General features: G+C 43.5%; 1 protein-coding gene across 1 annotated transcript in view; it reads right to left on the bottom strand.

Moving 5' to 3' along the window:
• Positions 1-17293: 17293 nt before the first annotated feature.
• LOC126995394 (sodium/glucose cotransporter 5-like) overlaps positions 17294-27519 on the bottom strand; it is a 23608-nt gene continuing 13382 nt past the window's right edge. The window contains exons 9-10 of the mRNA XM_050854908.1: positions 18878-19031; positions 17294-18312 (exon numbers count right to left, since the gene is read on the bottom strand). The gene's annotated coding sequence lies outside the window, so the exon portion shown is untranslated. The remainder of the gene's footprint in view (positions 18313-18877; positions 19032-27519) is intronic.

Here is a 27519-nt window from a genome sequence, read left to right as displayed (position 1 = left end):
GTCATGATACCAAAGAAGTGTAGACCAAAGGTTAAAGAACTAAGGCCAATAGCTCTTGACAAATGTAGGGTACAAGCTAACGATGCATGTGATTAGAACTAGCTTGGAAGACCACATTAGGATAAATGGTATAGGTAAGGACACAGGCAGGATTCACAGAGGGAAGCCGGATAGAAAACAACCTATTTATTCTAAGATATTGTGTAGAAGGAGCATATAAGATGAGGAAACCATTGATAGTAATCTCGATAGATTTTGCCCAGGCCTATGATAGTGTAAGAAGAGATAAGTTAATAGAAGTTTTAAAGGATAGCAAGGTAAACCCAGATATAATTAACTTCAAAGCAGGAGTTTGTACCTTTTAGTATATGAAGGAGATAGAACTAAGATGAGATAGATAAAGAAGAGGAGGAGATAGAAATAGAAGTGACCAGTGGGATTAGACAGGATGTACTGCCTCAACTACACTGTTTAAGATGATTACTTTTAAAATAATTCAGGAGCTAGAGGAGCTAGAATGTGGGTACAAAGATGAGGCATTCAGGATTACTCACTCTTCTTTGCAGATGATGGCATGCTTTTGGCAAAATAGTAGGGGAAGCAGTACAGGTGATAGAGAAGATGGAGACTATAGCTAAAGAATATGGACTAGAAATAAATAAGCAGAAAAGCAATATTATCATTTTTAACATGGAAAACAAACCAGAAAGTATAGGGGGCATTAGTGTTGGGGATAGAATTAGATATTTAGGAATAACAGTCATTAATTGACAAGAGGAACTGTTTTCAAATGCAAAAGGAAGAAATGTTCAGGAAAGCTTGAGAAGGCTAACAAATATGACATACAATGTAATTGAAAAGAGCTGTTCAAGAATGTTAATGGAAAGACTTTATTGCGAAAAATGTTGCAACTGCCATCCATCCTGTATGGGGTAAATATAATAAAACATCACAAAGACAGACATAAAAAGTTGCAGAGGATAGAGAATGGGAATTGTACCAGGAGGAAGATTTTTGAGAGGCACTAAATGGCAGCACAGAAGCAGCACTCAGGGGGAGATAGGAAGCTCCAGTGTTAAAACAGGATAAGGGAGGACAGTGGAAATACTTAAGGTATGTTCTTGTGGAAGGAAACGATTTGGTGAGAAGGGTGGGAAGAGGAGATGATAGAGAAGAGACAAAGTAGGTGGGTGAAAGATTTGGTTGAATGAACTGAGAGCAACAGAGGGACTGAGTGTGAGAATGTGAGGAATGAGACAAGGAGAGTATAAAGCAGAATGAGAGAGGGATACAAGAGAGTGGAAGAGGCAATGAATGAGAAAGCAAGCCTTAAGATATATAGAAAATGGAGACAGGAGTTGGGAGGACAAGAGGAGGTATACACCAACAACCAACCTCAGAAGTGCTATTCAGATGCAGGACAAACAACATGCAACTAAAAGAAAGAAACAGACACCGGCAAGAGGAAACCAAGTGTGACATGTGTGAAGCTGAACACGAAGACCTGCGACACTTCCTACTCTGGTGCCCGGCCTATGGGAGGAAAGAATAAAAGTGCGGAGGCTGCAACAGCCTTACGAGGAAGAAGAGGACGACAACCATTGGAAAAATTTTGTTTTGAAAATGAACACACTGAACAAACGAAACAACAGTACACAAGTTTTGGACAATAAGAGAAAAAGAATGAAAAGAAAAAGGAAAACAATAGACCCAGACAGTAGACACATCAGGGAGTGCCGTTACGGCAAAACTCCTGACTGACTACTACTACTAATATATGAAGAGATGCTGATGTTTCATAGTGCAGATCATGAGATACTAGCACGGACCTAATACGAATCTTTACCAAAAAAGAATAACAATAACGCAAAAGAAACATCAAAACCTAAGATAAAACACGAGAGATTTACATAGATTTACATAGAAAATCAGACCACACAGACCCCATGGACCAGACTTGGTGGTCTGTCCTTAAACCTAAGTGATTTTACATTAATCAGAAGACTCAAAACCTTGCATTTCTACTCTAGTTGATATTAAGTTTAAGGAAGTGACGGTCGAGCTTATTTTGAAGGAGTCAATCGTGTTACACTGGACCACTGATGGTTGGAAGCTTATTCCATTCTCGCACCATAACGTTGGTGAAGAAAAATTTGGTGGTCTGAATTTACTTGTTCACATCTGAGTTTTACGCCATTGTTCCTCGTGCGCAAAGTGTCATCGATCATAAACAATGTTGATCTGTCTCATTCGTGAGACCATTAAGCATTTTAAAACATCTGATCAGTTTTCCTCGAGGCGACGTTTCTCAAGAGAGAACATGTTAGGGTAGAAAGCCTTTCTTCGTGGGATTTGTTGCGCAAGGAAGGGATCATTTTTCACCGTTGCCCGACGCTGAACACCTAATTTAGCAATATTCTTTGCATGGTGGGGAGATCTCAAAACTGTACCGCATATTCCAAGTGGGGTCTGACTAAACTGTTGTAGAGCAGGAGTATTACATCTTTATTCTGAATACAAAGTTTCTTTTAATGAAGCCCAACATTCTGTTCGCTTTTATTTGCTGCATCGATGCATTGCTGTATGAGAATTTGAGGTTTGACGCGATTTTGACCTCATTCACTTGCTTAAAACCCTAGCCCTATAAGCAACATCAAACAGAAACCTCAGAGTATAAGATAAAACAAGGACACCGTCACCTCCCACCGCCATCACCACCACCACCACTTGTTCAAACTCCTCATCTTCCCTTTCAACGCGACCACTAACACTCCCAAAAGACGAATACTCGACCCCGGCTATCCTCCAAGTCTATGTTACGTCAATACTTACCGAAAGAAGCCGCGGGAAGGTTAGGGAATTACGGTAAACACATGACCGTCACGCCACCTCCCTCACCCCTGCCAACACATGCTTCCGGACTGACTGGTAGATGACTGGCTGCTTCTCCCGGATCATGGCCTGATGGAGAAGCCTTCTCCATCGGCCAGTCAGCTGATCCAGATTGTCGTACCCAGAACACTGTATTCATCGGTTTTCAGACACAACGCTGCCATCTATACATAAATAACGAGATCCAATTAAAAGGTACTGTTACAACCGTTAATTATTGATGGTTTTCTCTTTGCAATAGGTATAGGTCAGAGAGGGAAATACGATGTGCCGAGTATGATAATTTGATAACGCTGCCCAGATTGTCGTACTAAGAAATACTGCATATATCAGTTTCTGCCAATAAAAGCCCCCATACACACATGACGGTATTCAGCCAAACTCTTCACCTCCTCAAGAATATATCAACGTTAATAAAGATGACTCGACTGTCATATTTAGGAATACATATGGTTTGCGATTCTTCCTGTGTCTATGACGCCGATTCTATTTAGCCCTATTTTCAGCTTTTGCGCCTTTACAAACACTGAAACGTAAGAGAAGAAAATTATTCTATTCGTAAAATATACACATAAATGTCCTTGCGTAGACTAGAGAAGCCTAGTTTATGAAAATACATATAAAAATTGTTTTCAGTGGACAGTGGTCATGAGTAAGCTAATTCTGCCTATGAAGCGCCGATGCTATTTTACCAGATTCTACATCTACACCTACCAAAACACTTAAGTTAAAGAAAGTTATATATGAATTACCCTGCTTAGATGTAGCATAAATGAATGAGAACGTACTATACATGCAAATAATGCTCTGTGAGATTAATTAAACAAATTGAGTAGCCCCTGCCTGCACATACGATACCTAAGTAAAGAGAGCCTGTAGGTGTTATGTTATCTGCAAGTTCGTTGTGGTCATTTATTCCTGAAGATAACGGCCATTAATTGTCTCCATTCACCCGTATTATTCGATTCTAGCTGTACAGCAAAAGGAAACAGAATGAGACTTGTGATGAAGTCTCGTACGTAGGTGAGATTCACGTATAGCCTATTGATCTTGTCCTCGCCTTCTGTGCTCTTCCGTCCTCATTTTTTTTGTTTAATTATCATGTAAACTGTCTACGTTATAGCTTACCTACCGATACAGTATCCTACAGTAACTGTCTTCCATATATTTATCGGTCTTTTCATACGTTGTCCGTGTTGTATCAGGCTATGAAACGCTGATGAGTGCTGTTGATGTATTAGTATTGGCTGTATAATAGCGGGGTCGGGGGCTACTGCAACGGAGATGATCACCGAGGCCACGTGCAGCTATAGCGTATTCCCACAACTTTACTATAATGGCATCAAGGAGACTAGTGTTAAAATGGGTACGATGGCGTGGTTAGCGCTAGAATGGGTAATACCATTCATTCATTCAAGACTTACCCCATAATGGGGAGCCATAAGATATTTACATAGCTTTTGATCCAAGTCTCCAGCCGGTTTGGCAGCACGACTCACTTGAATATATTCAGAGTTGCCAGCCAGCGGTATTGGATCTGGGGCCCACGTACAAGCTTGAGATATTCTTTCAGTTAGTGGAGTTCTGGCCCTCTAAAAAAAAAAAAAAAAAAAGCCAGACCATCTGGAAAGCATAATTTGGTACAGAAAAGTGGGTCTACTATAAAAAAAAAAATGTTGCTTATCCCAGTGTAATTTAAAACAAAGTTATAAATATTGAGAACATTATTCTTCAATAATCTTTTGACACAGATGCGGCATTATGATAAATGAAATTATGAAACTTCGGTTTGCACAGCAGTCTGAATCTACGACCTGTTGTTCGTTGTTTTTGGTCTACAAAACTTCTGTACCATTAATTTTAGGAACTTGATACACAAAAGCAATTAAAATCACGAACACATACTTTACTTACTCATTATGTATTTACACCTTGGAGATAGATTTATACCATGGAGGTATTATGGGAGGAGCCATGACGTCACGAACGCGAAGCCAACGCGCTATTGGTCCTTGTCTCCCCACCCCCTTAGACTCAAAAACATATATCAGCTGATCCAGTGGACGCATTGAAAGTGCATACAATCCTGCCTTTTCTGAGTGTAGGTAAGACAACCCCTCACATAACTGTTGCTTAATGACACTTTCATAAGCAGGTCTGGGTGCGAGAGGATTTAGGGTCTGAGTGAGCTCCTGATCTCCGTCCAAGGGCACAATGTATCATACTAGAAATCGAGCAAATAGGGTACTGGGATTTATTTGAAGGAGCCAATAGAAGGAGCAATAGAAGCGCCAGTCTTCCTCAAACTATATTTAGTATTAGTTAGACCTCATCTTGACTATATGGTTCAGTTCTGGTCACCTGGATATCAAATGTTAGAATCGGTGCAGAGGAGGATGGCGACGAAGATGATTCAGGGTTGAGAAACTTGCCATACGAGGAAAGACTCAAACAGTTAAACTTGCATTCTCTAGAAAGGCGAAGGGTGCGTGGAGACATGATCGAGGTTTATAAATGGATGAAGGGCTTTAATAAGGGGGATAATTATAAGGTTTTGTTGGTAAGAGAACCGGTTAGGACACGAAGTAATGGGTTTCAAACTGGATAAATTCAGATTCAACAGGGACATAGGCAAAAATTGGTTTACTAACAGAGTGGTTGGTGGATGAGTGGAACAGGTTTGCAGTCACGTGCTGATTGCCAATACAATTGTCACATTAATAAATAGATTAGATAAATTCATGGTCAGCGATATTAGGTGGGGCTAGATACACGGGAGCTTAGATTCAAAGGAGCTGCCTTGTACAGGCCTACTGACCTCTTTGCAGACTCCTACGTTCTTATGTTCATATGTTCATATGGCTGCACGAAAGGAACGTAGTGGTTCTACATCATTTCACAGGTGAGTTGAGAACTGTATAATCAGATAGGGCTACATATGATAGAAATCTGCAGTTCTGTTGTACACTGACATTGAGATTACCAGGCGGCTGCCAGGGTACCTGTCCTCGACCCGGGCTGAGCTGTATGCCATACTTTAGGCTCGCCACACTGTAGCAGCTTTCCGCAAAGATGTATACTTGTTTGTTGATAGCCAGGCTGCATACATGAACCTGTCCTCCTCCCTACAGACTGTGGTCTTGTGACTAAGTGCCTGACTGCCCTCCGTGCCCTTGAGGGCGCAGGTGCCACAGTCCACTTCACCTGGGTGCCCTTCCATCCAGCACAATGAAAAGGCAGACTCCCTTGCTCGACGTGCCCTTCAGGATGACACAGTGGACCCTGACACTGACTATACGCTTAGCTATGTTAAGAATATAATTAGGGATTATTTCCATAATAACATTGCCACCCAACTCAGACACTGTTGTGACAATGGTAGCACCAGCAGCCTCCATTGTGCAAGTGTCTCCCACCACTGTTTACCCCTATGGGCGACACAGTGCACCTCAGGATGTGGTAGCAATGCGCCTTAGGCTAGGCTATAGGTACTACTGGGAGGTTATTAACTCCCTGTGTCTGCTGCACGCTGTGTGCCAGGCCGAGGGACACACTGCAACACTGTCATGGAATGCCGGGGCCCTTTCATTGTTTTTTTAAGCCACGGGACTGCCGATGACCTTAAATGTCGTTAATAATAGATCTACATTAAATATATAGGAAAATTTTATGTACTTTTCATAACTCAAGCCATCAATTCTTTTTTTAATTTTTCGTCTAGATGCAAAAACAAGTGGTAAATTCCCTTAGTTCCGCCCAGGAGATCGCAATGTTTTGGGTCTATCTGCCGATTGTAAGCTCCGCCCACTGGCTTCACTCGCCTGTGTGGGGACGGCGCGGGAGGGCGCCTCCTGTTATAATACCTCCATGATTTATACGACTTGGCATTCCAAACCAAAAATAAAACTTCTTCTATTGACCTGTATCGCTTTTCATCGGCTCATCACCATCACCTCTTCTGGTACTAACTCCCCTCTCTGCCTCTCGTAGATGCTACATTCTACAATTAGGAGTTCCCCTGTTTCATTCTCCCCTAGTGTCCTAGACAGCCCCAGCTCTTTGTGTTGGTAAGTCTTGGTGAGAGTGAGTTCGGCCCCTTAGCGGCTCCTTTCGGTACTGTGCGGGTTTCGGCCTTTTAAATATCTCTTTACCACGAGTTCTACTTATTAGATTTTGTTCGGTAATTTCCTGATTAAACATTAGTCTTCAGAATCTATTAGAAAAATGGTTCAAGCTATACATGCGGCAGGAGATTAGAAAAAAATGCGAGAATTGTGTAAGCTTAGGTGCGAGTATTTAGCTTGTAACAACTGAATGGTAGAGTATTTCTCACCATTTCACCTGAAAAATGTTAGCATAAAAACTTGGGATCAATGTCTCGTAGACAATAAGCACCGTGCATCATGATTTATCACGTGAGAGATTTTAAAGCGTGCGAGTTCTCATGGCTTTAACAGGAGTTGACTCAGTTTTAGTTAAAGTAGCTAGGGATCATAGCAATTTTGGGGTACAGAACTCCTCTAATTATCGTAAATTACCTGTTTCTCTGGGGCTTGTAACAATTACACTTCGATCAATCTATTACGTGACACTATTGTTAATAATAATGTAGCTGATCATTATCGTTGTTTTATTTATTGGCACACGAGTGAAAATATAAACGCTGTCCGGCAACCTCTCCTAATTCAAAATATTTCTTGCATGAAAGCCCTGCGAAAAGAAGCAAAAATGTACTTTTTGAAAAATTATATTTACATTACAATGTTGCTGGTACCTGCCGTTGGTGTCGCCTTTCGGCGAAATTCATCAAAAATATTAGGGCGTCAGGGTCGGTCAGCCATCTCGACAACCCGCCACCCCCAATACTTGGAGGGCCAGGTGTTTGTGTCTCCGTGAGGTCACTGGCTTCCGCTCCCAGCATATTAGAGAGAGGGTGCATGTGACGTCATCAGCTGCGATCAGCTGATCACATCTCAGCTGCCCCGCAAAGGCCCGCCATTTTGGGAGGCACATATTTACCGCAAGAGAGCTCCTCAGCTTTTGCCCGCCATGTTACTGTGTTGGTGTCCCATCTATTACTGTGTTGTTGTATATGTTCGTGTCCATCTATCACTGTGTGGGTGTGGGTGTTAGTGTCCATCTATTACTGTGTTGTTGTGTGTGTTAGTGTCCATCTATTACTGTGTGGGTGTGGGTGTTAGTGTCCATCTATTACTGTGTGGGTGTGGGTGTTAGTGTCCATCTATTACCGTGTGGGTGTGGGTGTTAGTGTCCATCTATTACTGTGTGGGTGTGGGTGTTAGTGTCCATCTATTACTGTGTTGTTGTGTGTGTTAGTGTCCATCTATTACTGTGTGGGTGTTAGTGTCCCTCTATTACTGTGTTGTTGTGTGTGTTAGTGTCCATCTATTGCTGTGTGGGTGTGGGTGTTAGTCCATCTATTACTGTGTTGTTGTGTGTGGTGTCCATCTATTACTGTGTGGGTGTGGGTGTTGGTGTCCATCTATTACTGTGGGTGGGGTGTGTTAGTGTCCATCTATTACTGTGTTGTTGTGTGTTAGTGTCCATCTATTACTGTGTGGGTGTGGGTGTTGGTGTCCATCTATTACTGTGTGGGTGTGGGTGTTAGTGTCCATCTATTAATGTGTTGTTGTGTGTTAGTGTCCATCTATTACTGTGTGGGTGTGGGTGTTAGTGTCCATCTATTACTGTGTGGGTGTGGGTGTTAGTGTCCATCTATTACTGTGTGGGTGTGGGTGTTAGTGTCCATCTATTACTGTGGGGTTGTGGGTGTTGGTGCCCATCTATTACTGTGTTGTTGTTCGTGTTAGTGTCCATCTATTACTGTGTGGATGTGGGTGTTAGTGTCCATCTATTACTGTGTTGTTGTGTGTGTTGTGTCCATCTATTACTGTGTGGGTGTGGGTGTTAGTGTCCATCTATTACTGTGTGGGTGTGGGTGTTGGTGTCCATCGATTACTGTGTGGGTTTGGGTGTTAGTGTCCATCTATTACAGTGTTTTTGAGTGTGTTACTGACCATCTATTACTGTGGGTGTGGGTGTTAGTGTCCATCTATTACTGTGTGGGTGTGGGTGTTGGTGGCCCATCTATTACTGTGTGGGTGTGGGTGTTACTGTCCATCTATTACTGTGTGGGTGTGTGTGTTAGTGTCCATATATTACTGTGTGGGTGTGGGTGTTAGTGTCCATCTATTACTGTGTGGGTGTGGGTGTTAGTGTCCATCTATTACTGTGTGGGTGTGGGTGTTGGTGGCCCATCTATTACTGTGTTGTTGTGTGTTAGTGTCTATCTGTTACTGTATGGGTGTGGGTGTTTGTGGCCCATCTTTTACTGGGTGGGTGGGTGTGTTTGTGGCCCATCTTTTACTGTGTGGGTGTGGGTGTTAGTGTCCATCTATTACTGTGTGGGTGTGGGTGTTAGTGGCCCATCTATTACTGTGTTGGTGTGTATGTTAGTGTCCATCTGTTACTGTGTGGGTGGGTGTGTTAGTGTCCATCTATTACTGTGTGGGTTTGGGTGTTAGTGTCCATCTATTACTGTGTGGGTGTGGGTGTTAGTGTCCATCTATTACTGTGTGGGTGTGGGTGTTGGTGTCCATCTATTACTGTGTGGGTGTGGGTGTTAGTGGCCCATCTATTACTGTGTTGGTGTGTGTGTTAGTGTCCATCTATTACTGTGTGGGTGTGGGTGTTAGTGTCCATCTATTACTGTGTGGGTGTGGGTGTTAGTGTCCATCTATTACTGTGTGGGTGTGGGTGTTGGTGGCCCATCTATTACTGTGTTGTTGTGTGTTAGTGTCTATCTGTTACTGTATGGGTGGGTGTGGTGTCCATCTATTAGTGTTTGGGTGTGGGTGTTAGTGGCCCATCTGTTACTGTGTGGGTGTGGGTGTTAGTGGCCATCTATTACTGTGTGGGTGTGGGTGTTAGTGGCCCATCTATTACTGTGTTGGTGTGTATGTTAGTGTCCATCTGTTACTGTGTGGGTGGGTGTGTTAGTGTCCATCTATTACTGTGTGGGTTTGGGTGTTAGTGTCCATCTATTACTGTGTGGGTGTGGGTGTTAGTGTCCATCTATTACTGTGTGGGTGTGGGTGTTAGTGTCCATCTATTACTGTGTGTGTGTGGGTGTTAGTGGCCCATCTATTACTGTGTGGGTGGGTGTGTTAGTGTCCATCTATTACTGTGTGGGTGTGGGTGTTAGTGTCCATCTATTACTGTGTGGGTGTGGGTTTTAGTGTCCATCTATTACTGTGTGGGTGGGTGTGTTGGTGTCCATCTATTACTGTGTGGGTGTGGGTGTTAGTGTCCATCTATTACTGTGTGGGTGTGGGTGTTGGTGGCCCATCTATTACTGTGTGGGTGGGTGTGTTAGTGTCCATCTATTACTCTGTGGGTGGGTGTGTTAGTGTCCATCTATTACTGTGTGGGTGGGTGTGTTAGTGTCCATCTATTACTGTGTGGGTGTGGGTGTTAGTGGCCCATCTATTACTGTGTGGGTGTGGGTGTTAGTGTCCATCTATTACTGTGTGGGTGGGTGTGTGTTAGTGTCCATCTATTACTGTGTGGGTGAGGGTGTTAGTGGTACTGTGTGGTGGGGTGTTATTGGCCATCTATTACTGTGTGGGTGGGTGTGTTAGTGTCCATCTATTACTGTGTGGGTGGGTGTGTTAGTGTCCATCTATTACTGTGTGGGTGTGGGTGTTAGTGTCCATCTATTACTGTGTGGGTGGGTGTGTTAGTGTCCATCTATTACTGTGTGGGTGAGGGTGTTAGTGTCCATCTATTACTGTGTGGGTGTGGGTGTTAGTGTCCATCTATTACTGTGTAGGTGTGGGTGTTAGTGGCCCATCTATTACTGTGTGGGTGTTGGTGTGGGTGTTAGTGGCCCATCTATTACTGTGTTGGTGTGTATGTCAGTGTCCATCTGTTACTGTGTGGGTGTGGGTGTTAGTGGCCCATCTATTACTGTGTGGGTGTGAGTGTTAGTGTCCATCTGTTACTGTGTGGGTGTGGGTGGTAGTGGCCCATCTATTACTGTGTGGGTGTGTGTGTTAGTGTCCCACTAATACTATGTGGGTGTGGGTGTGTGGCCCATCTATTACTGTGTGGTTGTGGGTGTTAGGGGCCCATCTTTTACTGTGTGGGTGTGGGTGTTAGGGGCCCATCTATTACTGTGTGGGTGGGTTTGTTTGTGACCTTCTGTTACTGTGTGGGTGTGGGTGTTAGTAGCCCATCTATTACTGTGTGGGTGGGTGTTAGTGTCCATCTGTTACTGTGTGGGTGTGGGTGTGGGTGTTAGTGGCCCATCTATTACCGTGTGTGTGTGGGTGTTAGTGGCCCATCTATTACTGTGTGGGTGTGGGTGTTAGTGGCCCATCTATTACTGTGTGGGTGTGGGTGTCCATCTATTACTGTGTGGGTGTGGGTGTTAGTGTCCATCTATTACTGTGTGGGTGTGGGTGTCCATCTATTACTGTGTGGGTGTGGGTGTTAGTGTCCATCTATTACTGTGTGGGTGTGTGTGTTAGTGTCCATCTATTACTGTGTGGGTGTGGGTGTTAGTGTCCATCTGTTACTGTGTTGGTGTGGGTGTTAGTGTCCTTCTATTACAGTGTGGGTGGGTGTGTTATTGGCCCATCTATTACTGTGTGGGTGTGGGTGTTAGTATATCAATTACTGTGTGGGTGTGGGTGTTATTGTCCATATATTACTGTGTGGGTGTGGGTGTTAGTGTCCATCTATTACAGTGTGGGTGTTAGTGTCCATCTATTACATTGTGGGTGGGTGTGTTAGTGGCCCATCTATTACTGTGTTGTTGTGTGTGTTAGTGTCTATCTGTTACTGTATGGGTGTGGGTGTTAGTGGCCCATCTATTACTGTGTGGGTGTGGGTGTGTTAGTGGCCCATCTGTTACTGTGTGGGTGTGGGTGTTAGTGTCCATCTATTACTGTGTAGGTGTGGGTGTTAGTGGCCCATCTATTACTGTGTGTGTGTGGGTGTTAGTGGCCCATCTATTACTGTGTGTGTGTGGGTGTTAGTGGCCCATCTATTACGGTGTGTGTGTGGGTGTTAGTGGCCCATCTATTACTGTGTGTGTGTGGGTGTTAGTGGCCCATCTATTACGGTGTGTGTGTGGGTGTTAGTGGCCCATCTATTACCGTGTGTGTGTGGGTGTTAGTGGCCCATCTATTACGGTGTGGGTGGGTGTGTTAGTGGCCCATCTATTACTGTGTGGGTGTGGGTGTTAGTGGCCCATCTATTACTGTGTGGGTGTGGGTGTTAGTGGCCCATCTATTACTGTGTGGGTGTGGGTGTCCATCTATTACTGTGTGGGTGTGGGTGTTAGTGTCCATCTATTACTGTGTGGGTGTGGGTGTTAGTGTCCATCTATTACTGTGTGGGTGTGGGTGTTAGTGTCCATCTATTACTGTGTGGGTGTGGGTGTTAGTGTCCATCTATTACTGTGTGGGTGTGGGTGTTAGTGTCCATCTATTACTGTGTGGGTGTGGGTGTTAGTGTCCATCTATTATTGTGTGGGTGGGTGTGTTAGTGTCCATCTATTACTGTGTGGGTGTGGGTGTTAGTGTCCATCTATTACTGTGTGGGTGTGGGTGTTAGTGTCCATCTATTACTGTGTGGGTGGGTGTCTTAGTGTCCATCTATTACTGTGTGGGTGTGGGTGTTAGTGTATATCTATTACTGTGTGGGTGTGGGTGTTAGTGTCCATCTATTACTGTAATGGGTGTGGGTGTGGGTGTTAGTGGCCCATCTATTACTGTGTGGATGTGGGTGTGGGTGTGGGTGTTAGTGGCCCATCTATTAATGTGTGGGTGTGGGTGTTAGTGTCCATCTATTACTGTGTGGGTGTGGGTGTTAGTGTCCATCTATTACTGTGTGGGTGTGGGTGTTAGTGTCCATCTATTACTGTGTGGATGTGGGTGTTAGTGGCCCATCTATTACTGTGTGGATGTGGGTGTTAGTGGCCCATCTATTACTGTGTGGATGTGGGTGTTAGTGTCCATCTATTACCGTGTGGGTGTGGGTGTTAGTGGCCCATCTATTACTGTGTGGGTGGGTGTTAGTGGCCCATCTATTACTGTGTGGGTGTGGGTGTTAGTGTCCATCTATTACTGTGTGGGTGTGGGTTTTAGTGTCCATCTATTACTGTGTGGGTGGGTGTGTTAGTGGCCCATCTATTACTGTGTGGGTGTGGGTGTTATAGTGTCCATCTATTACTGTGTGGGTGTGGGTGTTATAGTGTCCATCTATTACTGTGTGGGTGTTAGTGGCCCATCTATTACTGTGTGGGTGTGGGTGTTATAGTGTCCATCTATTACTGTGTGTGTGTTAGTGGCCCATCTAATACTGTGTGGGTGTGGGTGTTATAGTGTCCATCTATTACTGTGTGTGTGTTAGTGGCCCATCTATTACTGTGTGGGTGTGGGTGTTATAGTGTCCATCTATTACTGTGTGTGTGTTAGTGGCCCATCTATTACTGTGTGGGTGGGTGTGTTAGTGGCCCATCTAATACTGTGTGGGTGTGGGTGTTATAGTGTCCATCTATTACTGTGTGTGTGTTAGTGGCCCATCTATTACTGTGTGGGTGGGTGTGTTAGTGGCCCATCTATTACTGTGTGGGTGTGGGTGTTATAGTGTCCATCTATTACTGTGTGGGTGTGGGTGTTATAGTGTCCATCTATTACTGTGTGGGTGTTAGTGGCCCATCTAATACTGTGTGGGTGTGGGTGTTATAGTGTCCATCTATTACTGTGTGGGTGTGGGTGTTATAGTGTCCATCTATTACTGTGTGGGTGTTAGTGGCCCATCTAATACTGTGTGGGTGGGTGTGTTAGTGGCCCATCTATTACTGTGTGGGTGTGGGTGTTATAGTGTCCATCTATTACTGTGTGGGTGTTAGTGGCCCATCTATTACTGTGTGGGTGTGGGTGTTATAGTGTCCATCTATTACTGTGTGGGTGTTAGTGGCCCATCTAATACTGTGTGGGTGTGGGTGTTATAGTGTCCATCTATTACTGTGTGGGTGTTAGTGGCCCATCTATTACTGTGTGGGTGTGGGTGTTATAGTGTCCATCTATTACTGTGTGGGTGGGTGTGTTAGTGGCCCATCTATTACTGTGTGGGTGTGGGTGTTATAGTGTCCATCTATTACTGTGTGTGTGTGGGTGTTATAGTGTCCATCTATTACTGTGTGGGTGTTAGTGGCCCATCTAATACTGTGTGGGTGTGGGTGTTATAGTGTCCATCTATTACTGTGTGGGTGTTAGTGGCCCATCTATTACTGTGTGGGTGTGGGTGTTATAGTGTCCATCTATTACTGTGTGTGTGTGGGTGTTATAGTGTCCATCTATTACTGTGTGTGTGTGGGTGTTATAGTGTCCATCTATTACTGTGTGGGTGTGGGTGTTATAGTGTCCATCTATTACTGTGTGGGTGTTAGTGGCCCATCTAATACTGTGTGGGTGTGGGTGTTAGTGACCATCTATTACTGTGTGGGTGTGGGTGTTAGTGGCCCATCTATTACTGTGTGGGTGGGTGTGTTAGTGTCCATCTATTACTGTGTGGGTGTGGGTGTTAGTGGCCCATCTATTACTATGTGGGTGGGTGTGTTAGTGTCCATCTGTTACTGTGTGGGTGGGTGTGTTAGTGGCCCATCTATTATGGTGTGGGTGGGTGTGTTAGTGGCCCATCTATTACTGTGTGGGTGTGGGTGTTAGTGGCCCATCTATTACTGTGTGGGTGTGGGTGTGGGTGTTAGTGGCCCATCTATTACTGTGTGTGTGTGTGTGTGTGTTAGTGTCCATCTATTACTGTGTGAGTGTGTGTGTTAGTGTCCATCTATTACTGTGTGGGTGTGGGTGTTAGTGTCCATCTATTACTGTGTGTGTGTTAGTGTTCATGTATTACTGTGTGAGTGTGTGTGTTAGTGTCCATCTATTACTGTGTGGGTGTGTGTGTTAGTGTCCATCTATTACTGTGTGAGTGTATGTGTTAGTGTCCATCTATTACTGTGTGGGTGGGTGTGTTAGTGTCCATCTATTACTGTGTGGGTGTGGGTGTTAGTGGCCCATCTATTACTGTGTGGGTGTGTGTGTTAGTGTCCATCTATTACTGTGTGGGTGTGGGTGTTAGTGGCCCATCTATTACTGTGTGGGTGTGGGTGTTAGTGGCCCATCTATTACTGTGTGGGTGTGGGTGTTAGTGGCCCATCTATTACTGTGTGGGTGTGGGTGTTAGTGGCCCATCTATTACTGTGTGGGTGTGGGTGTTAGTGTCCATCTATTACTGTGTGAGTGTGTGTGTTAGTGTCCATCTATTACTGTGTGGGTGTGGGTGTTAGTGTCCATCTATTACTGTACGTGTGGGTGTGGGTGTTAGTGGCCCATCTATTACTGTGTGGGTGGGTGTGTTAGTGTCCATTTATTACTGTGTGGGTGTGGGTGTTAGTGTCCATCTATTACTGTGTGGGTGTGGGTGTTAGTGGCTCATCTATTACTGTGTGAGTGTGGGTGTTAGTGTCCATCTATTACTGTGTGAGTGTGTGTGTTAGTGTCCATCTATTACTGTGTGGGTGTGGGTGTTAGTGGCCCATCTATTACTGTGTGGGTGTAGCAGTTAGTGTCCATCTATTACTGTGTGGGTGTGGCTGTAAGCAAGGCCAACTAGAAGGGAGCCTCTTCACTCCCTCCGTGATGTCAGTCGGGTAGGGATAGCGGTCAGGTCAGCCTGGGCTGATGTCAGGCCTCAACCTCACTGTTTTTCTTCTGTTGTTTGTTTGTTTATTAGTATTATTACTTGTGTTAACATACAAAATGAAAAGGTAACTAACTGCAAACAAACTGTTATTTAACTTATTGTATAGAAATATGCTGTACAAATACTTTATTCATTACTTATGCATAATAGTGATAATGATACATATACATCAACTGAAACTTGTCAGCGAAGTCTTGAGCGTTAAAGAACATAATGTCAAGACATATGAGCTTCTTGATGGGTCAAGGAATATATATACATATACAAGTGTAACACACAACACACACACACACACCGTATAATGGTACAGTATAATTCGTGTGTAAGACACACACACACACACAAACACACACACATAATGGTACAGTATAATTCGTGTGTAAGACACACACACACACACACACACACACAGTATAATGCCACGAAAGCAAGGCTTTAGTGTTTATTGAAACCAGTTGTAATATTCATATATCATTTATATATAGATACCATATATATATTATGATATTCAAATTCATATATACACAATATAACACATTCATGTTCACATCAGATAATATGTTTTTCATCGTATATCCATATATCAAATACTCATTATAATCACATCACATTCATATATATATATATATATATATATATATATATATATATATGTATATATATATATATATATATATATATATATATATATATATATATATATATATATATATATATATATATATATATATATATATATATATATATATATATATATATATATATATATATATATATATATATATATATATATATATATATATATATATATATATATATATATATATATATATATATATATATATATATATATATATATATATATATATATATATATATATATATATATATATATATATATATATATATATATATATATATATATATATATATATATATATATATATATATATATATATATATATATATATATATATATATATATATATATATATATATATATATATATATATATATATATATATATATATATATATATATATATATATATATATATATATATATATATATATGTGTGTGTGTGTGTGTGTGTGTGTGTGTGTGTGTGTGTGTGTGTGTCGTGTGTATGTATGCAATAGGGGGGATTCATTATTTCATAATATACATATTCGTTTTTTTTTTTATTGAAAATGATAAAATATCGTATATGCATTTAATGTTTCCGAAGATCTACAAGGTGTACATACATAGCAATATTCTACAATAATTATATAAAAATGTTACTTAAATGGTATAGTTAACTGCTAATTTTCTTAAAAATCACTAATGCCACTTATATAGTTTTATATAGTATACGATATATAACAGACATGTAGTTATAAGAGTTGCTAGGAGAGAGTATCATCACGAATTATTAATACAACTTACACCTTTGCAACCACCACTACTAGTATTTCTACTACTACAACTACTACTACTACTACTACTTCTACTACTACTACTACTACTACTACTACTACTACTACTACTACTACTACTACTACTACTTCTACAAAATTCTGCTTCTGCTGCTACGACGACGACGAAGATTACTTGTTGCTCCTTTTGTTATCACACACACACACACACACACACACACACACACACACACACACACACACACACAGTTTCTCCACCTATCCACTCGATACAATCTTCCAAACAACTATCCCCTATTCTTTGACAACACTCAGCTATCACCTTCTTCAACACTAAACATCCTCGGTCTATCCTTAACTCAAAATTTCAACTGGAAACTTCATATCTCTTCTCTTACTAAATCAGCTTCCTTGAGGCTGGGCGTTCTGTACCATCTCCGCCAGTTCTTCTCCCCCGCACAGTTGCTATCCATTTACAGGGGCCTTGTCCACCCTCGTATGGAGTATGCCTCTCACGTGTGGGGGGGCTCCACTCACACAGCTCTCTTGGACAGAGTGGAGTCTAAGGCTCTTCGTCTCATCAGCTCTCCTCCTCTTACTAATAGTCTTCTGCCTCTTAAATTTCGCCACCATGTTGCCTCTCATTCTATCTTCTATCGATATTTTCATGCTGACTGCTCTTCCGAACTTACTAACTGCATGCCTCCCCCCCTCCCGTGGCCTCGCCACACAGGACTTTCTACTCAAGCTCATCCCTTTACTGTCCAAATCCCTTACGCAAGAGTCAACCAGCATCTTCACTCTTTCATCCCTCACGCTGGTAAACTCTGGAACAATCTTCCTTCTTCTGTATTTCCTCCTGCCTACGACTTGAACTCTTTCTAGAGGAGGGTATCAGGACACCTCTCCTCCCGAAATTGACCTATCTCTCGGCCACTCCTTTAACTCTTTTTAGGAGCAGTGAGTATCGGGCTTTTTTTAACATTTGTCACCTTTTTTATATGCCCTTGAACTGACTCCTCTGCTATAAATAAAACACACACACACACACACACACACACACACACACACACACAGAAGCCAACCGCCCCCCTCTTAGCTTGCCTTGCTGAAGGAGTCAAGTTGCAGGCAGGTACGTCAGGCGTAGAACCCATACACGAAGGTGCTGAGGGTGAGGCAGATTACAGCGTTGATGTTGACGAACCTGCGGGAGGGAGTAGAGGTGATGCGATATCGATTCAGCATGAGTCTATTATCTAATTTAGAATCACTATCCTGTTTGACATAACTTTTCCTGCAGGTGTATGTACATAAATGTATGGGGGCCGTGTGGCCCAGTGAATATGTTTTTTGGCTCGCGACTAGGAGTTTGCAAATTCATTTGCAGCTCACGGCGGCTCTTGATGAGAAGTGGCGCTCTCTTGTAACTTTGTCAGAGCTATGAAGCAAAAATTTAGGAACGATATGTGTGGCTATAGGAAACGAATATTACGCCTATAGAGTAATGTTCAACAATATTATTTCTATCATAATCTCTAAATGCAGAATGTAACACTGCTTTGCTATCATTAACTACATTATTATCACTACCAGAATAAGGTATAGGCTACCTTTCCTAATACGAATAGTACTGCAAGTGGTATAAAACTGCTCCCTTTTAATTTTATATACATGTAAATCTCTCTCTCTCTCTCTCTCTCTCTCTCTGAGTGTGTGTGTGTGTGTGTGTGTGTGTGTGTGTGTCCGCGAGAGCTAAAGTATCAACCTACTTTTTCCACTTCGGGGGCTCAGTAAGGAAGTCCGCCGCTTTCTGGGCCTTTTCCTCAGGGCTCGGGTCAGTTTGGTCACCATCAGCCGCCCCTGCAGCCTCCTTCCTTCCAGACCCCCCACAGACCCTCAGCAGTAGCTGCCTCCACCATGCACCTGAGGAAAGACCGGGGGGAGGATAAACCTTGCTCTCCTACCACCGTCTACTTTGAATGTAAGAGCAACATGTTACACACACACACACACACACACACACACACACACACACACACACACACACACCACTCCATGGCGCAACTGGTTAGAGCGCTGCGCTGCCAGGCTTCGTGGTCTCAAAGGGCAGCGATTCGAGCCCGCTCAGGCCGGATTCTTTCCGTTGACTAGGAGTGGTTACTGTCCTCCCTTGAGCAAAGGGGATGGGGTGTGTGGTGTGTGAGGTCCTGGCAGTACCTATAGATCGATGATAAACAGCACTGGCTCTTGTTGGTAGGGTACCTGTTATAGCGATTATGAGTCCAACACGTGTGCAGGCCGTGATGGTGAATTACACACACACACACAAACTTTCACAAGCAGTGGTTTGTATCTCTCTGCGTACATCAAAACAATTAAGTACTCCTCACAAATCCAAATAACACATTCCTATGGTATAATTTACTACAATTAACGGAAGCAGTAGATCATACTACATGCAGTAGTTTCTATCTCTGCTCAACATTGCAAAAAAATAATCACAATCCTGTCCCACTCACAATCCTACTACACATCTCCTACACTATAATCTCCTGGACAATACAGTCGGTTTCCCTTAGATTCTCGAATTTCTACTCACGATTAGTATCTCGGCAACCATTTTCAGTTGAGTGAGAAGGAACAGCTCTGCTTGAAGCGAAAGCAAGGATCGGTCTGCCCATACCACCGATTTCTTGGTCATATTATGCTTTGCTTGAGGCAGAACTACATCCTTGTCACGCCTTAATTTTCGACATAAACAGTAGCCAATACTTCCTGTCCCCAAACATTGGCTCGCTCATTATGTTATTTTATTTACTACTTCCCCCCCCCCTTTTTTTTACAACAAAGGAGACAGATCACACAAAAAAAGGAAACAATAAAAAAAAAAAAAACGCTGCTCGCTGATCCTAAAAAGAATCCAAAGAGGTGGCCGAAAGAGGGGTCAATCTCGGGAAGAGAGGTGTCCTGATACCCTCCTCTTGAAAGAGTTCAAGTCGTAGGCAGGAGGAAATACAGATGAAGGGAGAACAGTTTACCAGCGTGAGGGATGAAAGAGTGAAGATGCTGGTTAACTCGTGTGTAAGGGATCTGAACAGTAAAGGGATGAGCATGAGTAGAAAGTCATGTGCAGTGTGGTCGCGGGAGGGGGGGAGGCATGCAGTTAGCAAGTTCAGAAGAGCAGTCAGCGTGAAAATAACGATAGAAGATAGAACGAAAGGCAACATGGCGGCGGAATTTAAAAGGTAGAAGACTATCAGTAAGAGGATAAGAGCTGATGAGACGAAGAGCCTTAGACTCCACTCTGTCCAAGAGAGCTGTGTGAGTGGAGCCCCCCCACACGTGAGATGCATACTCCATACGAGGGCGGACAAGGCCCCTGTATATGGATAGCAACTGTGCGGGGGGAGAAGAACTGGTGGAGACAATACAGAACGCCCAACCTCGAGGAAGCTGATTTAGTGAGAAAGGAGATGTGAAGTTTCCAGTTAAGATTTTGAGTAAAGGATAGACCGAGGATGTTTAGTGTTGAAGATGGTGACAGCTGAGTGTTGTCGAAGAATAGGGGATAGTTGTTTGGAAGATTGTGTTGAGTTGATAGGTGGAGAAATTGGGTTTTTGAGGCAATGAAGGACACAAGGTTCCTTTTACCCCAATCAGAAATGATAGTAAGGTCTGAGGTTAAGCATTCTGCAGCCTCCTGCCTTGAGTCATGTAATTCCTGTTGAGAGGGTCTTCTGTTGAAAGAAGTTGAATAATGCAGAGTGGAGTCATCAGTGTATGAGTGGATAGGACAGCTTGTTATGGAAAGATCATTGATGAATAACAGGAAGAGAGTGAGTGATAGAACAGAGCCCTGTGGAACACCACTCATGATAGGTTTAGGGGAAGAACAGTGACCACCTACCACAGCAGAGATAGAATGGCTGGAAAGGAAACTGGATATAGAGGAACAGAGAGAGGGATAGAATCTGAAAGAGGGCAGTTTAGAGAGCAAAAACTGGCGCCAGACTCTATCAAAGACTTTCGATATGTCTAGTGCAACTGAGAAAGTTTCACCGAAACGGCTAAGAGAGGATGACCAAGAATCAGTTAAAAGAGCAAGAAGATCGCCAGTAGAACACCCCTTGCGGAACCCATACTGGCGATCAGATAGAAGGTTAGAAGTGGAAAGGTGCTTTTGAATCTTCCGGTTAAGGATTGATTCAAAAGATTTAGATAGACAGGAAAGTAAAGCTATAGGGCAGTAGTTTGAGGGATTGGAACAGTCACCCTTTTTAGGCACAGGCTGTACGAAGCCATACTTCCAGCAGGAAGGATAGGCAGAGAGGAAAGAGTTTGACCAGGCAGGGTGTCAGCACAGAAGCACAGTTTTTAAAGACAATAGGAGGCACTCCATCAGGTACATTAGCCTTCTGAGAGTTTTATCGGGCATAGAAAACATCATTTGGAAGAATTTTAATAACAGGCATAAAGGAGTCAGAGGGGGGATGAGTAGGAGGAATATGCCCAGAATCGTCCAGAGTGGAGTTCATACAGAAAGTTTGAGCGAAGAGTTCAGCCTTAGAGACAGATGAGACGGTAGTGCTGCCGTCAGGGTTAAGAAGAGGTGGGAACGAGGAAGAAGTGAAATTGGAGGAGATAGTTTTGGCTAAGTGCCAGAAGTCTCTGGAAGAATTAGAGAAAGCAAGGTGTTGACATTTGCTATAGATAAAAGAGTTTTTGGTAAGTCGAAGAATAGATTTGGCACAATTCCGGGCGGAAATATAAAGATCATGGTTAGCGGGAGTTTGAAGGCTCTGGTACCTTTTGTGAGCTGTCTCTCTATCTTTGACAGCACGACAACAAGCATGATTAAACCAAGGTTGGTCCCCATGGATCTGGTATCAGGAACATCAACAGCTCTCTCCTCCTGAATTTTACAAAATCCAGAAGGTTGAGAATTGCGGGTTCCTGGTACCAGAGACCAGAGCTGCACCGCTGGATTTGGTATAGTGATGCCGGAGGTGTAGCTTACGAGATCGATCACATTCTCGTTAGTACTCGTTGGAGGATCCTTCAAAACTGCAGGGTTTACCGGAGTGCTGAGTTCTTTCCGACTGACCATAGGCTGTTGTTGCGACACTCAATCTTCATGTCAGGTCAAGAAGAATCTCGAGATGCAACAATACTGTGTTCCATCTTGAGAGGCTGAAGGACCTGGCATGTGCTCAGGAGTATGCAGTGACAGTGTCAAATCAGTTCGAAGTGCTTGGCACCCTGCAGGACCCTGTAGAGTTGTGTGATACCTTCAAACGTGAGACTCTGCAAGCTGCCAAGGAGTGCATTGGAAAGCGCCCGAGATCTAGGAGTGGCTTTGCCTCGGTGGAGACACTGGAGAATATTGAGGAGAGTTGCGCTGCCAGACTTGCTGGGAATCGGGACCAATACAGGGCTCTTTCACGTAGGACTAGAGCTCTCCTGAGGAGAGACAAGGAGAGGTATGTCAGGGGTCTCGCTGAGGAAGTCGAGGGCCATTTAAATGCGAATGACCTTGAACCTGCTTACCAAGCCCTGAAGAAGCTCCGTTCTAAGTCTCCCTCTCAGGTGAGCGCTATCCGAACAGCTGACGGCTGCCTCGTGTCAGACATGGATGGGCAGAGGGCTCGTTGGGCTGAGTACTTTGAGCAGCTGTACATGGTGGACCCTCCACGTGGGCGGCTTCCAGTTGCTGGGTTGCAAGTGGCGGATGCTGACCCACCCATTGACGAAATCCCGCCCTCTCTGGTTGAGGTCAGAGAGGCTGTGGCCAAGTTTAGGGGTGGGAAGGCACATGGCACCTGTAACATCAATGCGGAGCTGCTCAAGCTGGAGGTGAGGCCATGATCCGCGGGTTGCATGCGGTCTTGACTGCCGTATGGCAGTCCGGTATCATTCCTCCTGACTGGGAGAGGGGGTTGGTCCTCCCTATCTGGAAAGGGAAAGGGGACCGCGAGGACTGCAACAACTACCGTGGTATTACACTGCTCAGTGTGCCAGGCAAGCTGCTTTCCCACCTATTGCTGATGCGAATTCGCAGCCAGCTGCTGAAGCTGCAGAGACCTGAACAGTCTGGGTTCATGCCTGGCAATTCAACAACTGACCGTATCCTAGCGCTTCGCGTACTGGTGGAGCGCCGACGTGAGTTTCGACGGGGGGATCCAGCTTCTTTCCCGTGAATGCGGGAGTGAGGCAGGGCTGTGTCCTTGCCCCATCGCTTTTCAACTCTTGTATGGACTGGGTACTGGGCAGAGTTGTGAGCCAGAATCATTGCGGAGCATCCATTGGCAATACCAGGATCACTGACCTTGTTTTTGCTGATGATGTAGTAATCCTGGCGGAGTCGCTCTAGGTTTTGGTGATGGCTCTCGAGGCACTGCAAGAGGAGGCAAAGCCCTTGTGACTCCAGGTCTCCTGGGCCAAGACCAAGGGACAGGTGCTTGGGGGCTTGCTGGATGACACGGTACAGTCTGTCCATGCGTGTGGCGAGGACGTTGAGATCTCATAAAGTTTCACGTATTTTGGTTGCATAGTTCATAACAACAGTGAGTCTGGCCAGGAAGTCTTACGGCGGATTGGTCTGGCCCACGGTGTTATGGACTCGCTCAACACGAGTATATGGCGTTGTTGGTACCTGTGCAGAAGGACTAAGATCTGGATCTTCAAGTCCCTTGTGCTCCCTGTCTTCCTCTTGGTTGTGAGACATGGACACTAAATGGGGACTTGGAGAGGCGGATTGATGCCTTTGGTAATGGGTGTCTACGCAGAATCATGGGATATCGCTGGAATGACTTTGTGTCAAACCAGCGACTACTCCGTGAGACTGATTCGACATATATTATCTCCATAGTCCGTCAACGTCAACTCTGGCTATACGGGCACGTGGCATGTTTTCCGGAAGCTGATCCTGCTCATCTGGTTGTCTCTGTAAGAGACAACCCTGAGTGGAGGAGGCCAAGGGGACGCCTACAGAGTTTGTGGTTTGAGCAAGTCGATAGATCCTGCCGGGAGGTTCTCGGGTTGGGAAGGGGGCCTGCATGGAGACTCACCGGAAGGGACCCCCGGGCTTGGCGTCGTAGGGTGGGCGAGGCGACGCGCCCCCCGGCGTATGCCCCCATTGATTGACTGATTGATTGATTTTTAGCATGGGGAGTAGAGAAAGTACGTGGAATGTATGCCTCCATTCCAGAGACAATCACCTCTGTGATGCGCTGGGCACGCACAACCGGTATTCATTCCAAGGGAATTCGGAAAAGTACATCCTCAGGTCGTCCCACCGAGCTGAAGCAAAATGCCAGAAGCATCGCCTCTTCGGTGGGTCCAGAGGCTGTACAGTAACAACAGGCAGGGCCAGATTACCCATTAGACAGAGAAGGCCCGGTGCCTTGGCCTACGAAGCTATGTTGGCCTACGAAAATATATAGGCACATCACTTTTGTGTTTGTTATTTTGCATATTTAGTTGATAGGTATATTAATAAAGATAAATATTAGTAAAAATAAGCAGAATTAAGGAAAACCTAGAAAATAAAAAACAAAAGAGATGGAAGTCGTTTGGAGAGCATTGAGATGCATTTGTTAACCTACAAACTGATCGAAACTCGAGGGGGGAGACATACAGTCACATAGTTTTTGTCGCAGGTCAGTCTTTATGATTTTTCGGAATTCCTATGTAATTTATCATTTATTGAGTTACTATTGTAAGCTGTGCTGCCGTGAATATTAATCACCGATAGTTCTAAACATCAACCATCACCAACAAATATCTCTCTCTCTCTCTCTCTCTCTCTCTCTCTCTCTCTCTCTCTCTCTCTCTCTCTCTCTCTCTCTCTCTCTCTCTCTCTCTCTCTCAAAATCACGTCAAACCTCAAATTCTCACAGCAATGCATTGATACTGCAAATAAAGCGAACAGAATGTTGGGCTTCATTAAAAGAAACTTTTTATTCAAGAATAAAAATGTAATACTAAGTTCCACTCTACAATAGTTTAGTCAGACCCCACTTGAAATATGCAGTACAGTTTTGGTCTCCTCACCATGCAAAGGACATTGCTAAATTAGAAGGTGTTCAGCGTCAAGCAACAAAATGATCCTTCCTTGTGCAACAAATTTTACGAAGAAAGGCTTTCCACCCTTAACATGTTCTCTCTTGAGAAACGTCGCCTCTGAGGAAAACTGATCGAATGTTTTAAAATACTTAATGGTTTCACGAATGTAGACAGATCAACATTGTTTATGATCGATGACACTTTGCGTACGAGGAACAATGGCGTAAAACTCAAATGTAAACAAGTAAATTCAGACTGCACCTAATTTTTCTTCACCAATGTTGTAGTGCAAGAATCGAATAAGCTCCCACCTTCAGTGGTCCAGTGTCACACGATTGACTCCTTTAAAAACAAGCTCAACTTAATATTAACTAGAGTTGAAATGCAGTGTTTTGGAGCCTTCTGATTAAGTAGAATCACTTAGGTTTCAGGACAGACCACCTAATCTGGACCATGGGGTCTGTGTGGTCTGATTTTCTATGTAAATCTATGTAAATCTCTCCAAATGAGTTGCTTTTGTACGATAAAGCTTGGGAGACTCTTTGTAGTCACTTGAAACAAGTTCTTTTGCCTGGTCTTCAAAAAAATCAAATGAATCAAAAATGTTTTCAAGATGGTTTACCAGAGAGTTTAGAAGTTTCACCACAGTACATATTTTAATATCAGGTTCTTGAAGTGCCTTGCTGACAATGTTAGTTTTAGTTAAGACATCATTAAAATCTATTCTTTGTCAAGGGGTACCACTTATTTCTATGTCTGTAAACTGTTTTGTGCTACTCCAGTTTTCACTGATAAAGACATTGCTTTTATAAAGGGATACTGTGACTGGAAAAATGCAGATGTTAGAATCTGAGCTCATGAGACAAGTAAAGTCTGAATATATGCAAACTTGTTGAAAAACAAACAAGTTTGCGGATTTACTCAGAGCTTGTGGAACAACAGGAAATGGACCGTGACTACTGGTTCAAAGTTTTGACTAGAATAGTTGCTGTAATCCAATTTCTAGCTGAACGTGGACTGGCTTTTCGTGGAGATTCGGAAATTTTAGGATCGTCCAACAATGGCAACTATTTAGGCTGTTTGGAGCTCATTGCACAGTTTGACGATTTCCTAGCAGAACATATTCGTATTCATGGGAACCCAGGGCGAGGGCATGTATCTTATCTGTCTTCAACAATTTGTGATGAATTCATCAAACTGCTGGCTGAGCAGATGAAATGTGAAATTGTAGAGCATGTAAAATCAGTGAAATACTTTGGATTGAGTGTTGACTCAACACCTGATTTAGCTCATCTAGACCAACTAACCTTGATTTTACGCTATACTTTATCCAATGGCTCTGATGTTGAACATTTCATTGGCTTCCTACTCATTGAAAATCATGGAGCGGAGCATCTATTTTACACAGTTATGCTAAAAAGCCTTGGTTTAATCATGCTTGTTCTCGTGCTGTCAATGATAGAGAGGCAGCTCACAAAAGGTACCAGAGCCTTCAAACTAATGCTAATTATGAACTTTACATTTCTGCCCGAAATCGTGCCAAATCTATTCTCCGACTAACCAAAAATTCTTTCATTAATAGAAAATGTCAAACCCTTGCTTTTTCTAATACTTACAGAGACTTCTGGCACCTAGCCAAAAATATCTCCTCCAATTTCACTTCTTCATCTTTCCCTCCTCTCCATAACCCTGACGGCAGCAACGCCGTCTCATCTATCTCTAAGGCTGAACTCTTCTCTAAAACTTTCTGTAAAAACTCCACTCTGGATGATTCTGCATGGGAATATTCCTACTACTCATCCCCCCGCGGACTCCTTTATGCCTGTTATAAAAATTCTTAAGAATGATATTTTTTTATGCCCTCTCTAGCCTCAACTCTCATAAGGCTTATGGACCTGATGGAGTGCCTCCTATTATCCTTAAAAACTGTGCTGACACCCTGCCTGGTCAAACTCTTTCGCCTCTGCCTTTTCAACATCTACCTTTCCTTCCTGCTGGAAGTATGCCATTATACAGCCAGTGCCTAAGAAGGGTGACTGTTCCAATCCCTCAAACTACTGCCCTATAGCTTTACTTTCCTGTCTATCTAAAGCTTTTGAATCAAACCTTAACAGGAAGATTCAAAAGCACCTTTCCACTTCTGACCTATCTGATCGCCAGTATGGGTTCCGCAAGGGGCGATCTTCTTGCTCTCTTAACTGACTCTTGGTCATCCTCTTTAAACTGTTTCGGTGAAACTTTCTCAGTTGTGCTAGATATATTGAAAGTTTTCGATAGAGTCTGGCACAACTCTTTGCTTTCTAAACTGCCCTCTTTCAGATTCTGTCCTTCTCTCTGTTCCTTTATC

Source organism: Eriocheir sinensis, chromosome 8 (assembly GCF_024679095.1).
Source record: "Eriocheir sinensis breed Jianghai 21 chromosome 8, ASM2467909v1, whole genome shotgun sequence".
NCBI lineage: Eukaryota > Metazoa > Arthropoda > Malacostraca > Decapoda > Varunidae > Eriocheir > Eriocheir sinensis.
The sequence above is the reverse complement of the archived record's forward strand: the minus strand, read 5'-3'. Positions and strand labels throughout refer to the sequence as shown.